Source organism: Labrus mixtus, unplaced genomic scaffold (assembly GCF_963584025.1).
Source record: "Labrus mixtus unplaced genomic scaffold, fLabMix1.1 SCAFFOLD_49, whole genome shotgun sequence".
In the NCBI taxonomy this organism is placed as follows: domain Eukaryota; kingdom Metazoa; phylum Chordata; class Actinopteri; order Labriformes; family Labridae; genus Labrus; species Labrus mixtus.
In genome coordinates, this window is record NW_026870198.1 from 292,501 (window position 1) to 295,000 (window position 2,500).

The following is a 2,500-nucleotide window of genomic DNA, read 5'->3' on the forward strand; positions in this document are numbered from 1 at the left end:
CATCTTTAAAAGGCCCTTTTCTGCACACAATAATGGCTTACGGCCATACAACCCTGAGCTAGTGCGATCTGGAAAGCTAAGCAGAGTCGGGCCTGGTTAGTACTTGGATGGGAGACCGCCTGGGAATACCAGGTGCTGTAAGCTTTTTAATTTTTTTGATCATATGTTTTTTTTTTATCATAGAGAGACATATTCACATGTCCAAAAATTCAGCCAGAATCAAGGGCATGACATCTTTAAAAGGCCCCTGTCTGCACACAATAATGGTTTACGGCCATACCACCCTGAACACGCCCGATCTCGTCCGATCTCGGAAGCTAAACAGGGTCGGGCCTGGTTAGTACTTGGATGGGAGACCGCCTGGGAATACCAGGTGCTGTAAGCTTTTTCATTTTTTTGATCATATGTTGTTTTTTTATCATATAGAGACATATTCACATGTCCAAAAATTCAGCCAGAATCAAGGGAATGACATCTTTAAAAGGCCCCTTTCTGGACACAACAATGGCTTACGGCCATACCACCCTGAACTCGTCCGATCTTGGGAGCTAAGCTGGGTCGGGCCTGGTTAGTACTTGGATGGGAGACCGCCTGGGAATACCAGGTGCTGTAAGCTTTTTCATTTTTTTGATCATATGTTTTTTTTTATCATATAGAGACATATTCACATGTCCAAAAATTCAGCCAGAATCAAAGGCATGACATCTTTAAAAGGCCCCTTTCTGCACACAATAATGGCTTACGGCCATACAACCCTGAACTCATCCGATCTCGGAAGCTAAGCAGGGTCGAACCTGGTTAGTACTTTGATGGGAGGCTGCCTGGGAATACCAGGTGCTGTAAGCTTTTTCATTTTTTTGATCATATGTTTTTTTTTATCATATAGAGACATATTCACATGTCCAAAAATTCAGCCAGAATAAAGGGAATGACATCTTTAAGGCCCATTTCTGCACACAATAATGGCTTACGGCCATACCACCCTGAACTCGTCCGATCTCGGAAGCTAAGCAGGGTCGGGCCTGGTTAGTACTTAGATGGGAGACTGCCTGGGAATACCAGGTGCTATAAGCTTTTTCATTTTTTTGATCATATGTTCTTTTTTTATCATATAGAGACATATTCACATGTCCAAAAATTCAGCCAGAATCAAGGGCATGACATCTTTAAAAGGCCCCTATCTGCACACAATAATGGCTTACGGCCATACAACCCTGATCTCGTCCAATCTCGGAAGCTAAGCAAGGTCGGGCCTGGTTAGTACTTGGATGGGAGACCGCCTGGGAATACCAGGTGCTGTAAGCTTTTTCATTTTTTTGATCATATGTTTTTTTTTATCATATAGAGATATATTCACATGTCCAAAAATTCAGCCAGAATCAAGGGCATGACATCTTTAAAAGGCCCTTTTCTGCACCCAATAATGGCTTACAGCCATACCACCCTGAACTCGTCCGATCTCGGAAGCTAAGCAGGGTCGGGCCTGGTTAGTACTTGGATGGGAGACCGCCTGGGAATACCAGGTGCTGTAAGCTTTTTCATTTTTTTGATCATATGTTTTTTTTTATCATATAGAGACATATTCACATGTCCAAAAATTCAGCCAGAATCAAGGGCATGACATCTTTAAAAGGCCCCTTTCTGCACACAATAATGGCTTACGGCCATACAACCCTGAGCTAGTGCGATCTGGGAAGCTAAGCAGGGTCGGGCCTGGTTAGTACTTGGATGGGAGACCGCCTGGGAATACCAGGTGCTGTAAGCTTTTTAATTTTTTTGATCATATGTTTTTTTTTTATCATAGAGAGACATATTCACATGTCCAAAAATTCAGCCAGAATCAAGGGCATGACATCTTTAAAAGGCCCCTGTCTGCACACAATAATGGTTTACGGCCATACCACCCTGAACACGCCCGATCTCGTCCGATCTCGGAAGCTAAACAGGGTCGGGCCTGGTTAGTACTTGGATGGGAGACCGCCTGGGAATACCAGGTGCTGTAAGCTTTTTCATTTTTTTGATCATATGTTTTTTTTTTATCATATAGAGACATATTCACATGTCCAAAAATTCAGCCAGAATCAAGGGAATGACATCTTTAAAAGGCCCCTTTCTGCACACAACAATGGCTTACGGCCATACCACCCTGAACTCGTCCGATCTTGGAAGCTAAGCCGGGTCGGGCCTGGTTAGTACTTGGATGGGAGACCGCCTGGGAATACCAGGTGCTGTAAGCTTTTTCATTTTTTTGATCATATGTTTTTTTTTATCATATAGAGACATATTCACATGTCCAAAAATTCAGCCAGAATCAAAGGCATGACATCTTTAAAAGGCCCCTTTCTGCACACAATAATGGCTTACGGCCATACAACCCTGAACTCATCCGATCTCGGAAGCTAAGCAGGGTCGAACCTGGTTAGTACTTTGATGGGAGGCTGCCTGGGAATACCAGGTGCTGTAAGCTTTTTCATTTTTTTGATCATATGTTTTTTTTTAT

General features: G+C 43.1%; 2 non-coding genes and 8 pseudogenes across 2 annotated transcripts; all 10 read left to right on the plus strand.

The window, feature by feature from the left end:
• The first annotated feature begins 266 nt into the window (after positions 1-266).
• On the plus strand, positions 267-385 carry LOC132966496 (5S ribosomal RNA). The gene has a single exon (XR_009670210.1). It is a non-coding gene; the product is annotated as a 5S ribosomal RNA (ribosomal RNA).
• A 122-nt stretch (positions 386-507) lies between these two features.
• Positions 508-616, plus strand: LOC132966021 (5S ribosomal RNA; annotated as a pseudogene).
• A 121-nt stretch (positions 617-737) lies between these two features.
• On the plus strand, positions 738-846 carry LOC132966401 (5S ribosomal RNA; annotated as a pseudogene).
• Positions 847-965: 119 nt separating this feature from the next.
• Positions 966-1,074, plus strand: LOC132965949 (5S ribosomal RNA; annotated as a pseudogene).
• Positions 1,075-1,196: 122 nt separating this feature from the next.
• Positions 1,197-1,305, plus strand: LOC132966321 (5S ribosomal RNA; annotated as a pseudogene).
• A 121-nt stretch (positions 1,306-1,426) lies between these two features.
• Positions 1,427-1,535, plus strand: LOC132965698 (5S ribosomal RNA; annotated as a pseudogene).
• A 121-nt stretch (positions 1,536-1,656) lies between these two features.
• Positions 1,657-1,765, plus strand: LOC132966524 (5S ribosomal RNA; annotated as a pseudogene).
• Positions 1,766-1,887: 122 nt separating this feature from the next.
• Positions 1,888-2,006, plus strand: LOC132966508 (5S ribosomal RNA). The gene has a single exon (XR_009670211.1). It is a non-coding gene; the product is annotated as a 5S ribosomal RNA (ribosomal RNA).
• A 122-nt stretch (positions 2,007-2,128) lies between these two features.
• On the plus strand, positions 2,129-2,237 carry LOC132965916 (5S ribosomal RNA; annotated as a pseudogene).
• Positions 2,238-2,358: 121 nt separating this feature from the next.
• LOC132966403 (5S ribosomal RNA) lies at positions 2,359-2,467 on the plus strand (annotated as a pseudogene).
• The last annotated feature ends 33 nt before the right edge of the window (positions 2,468-2,500 follow it).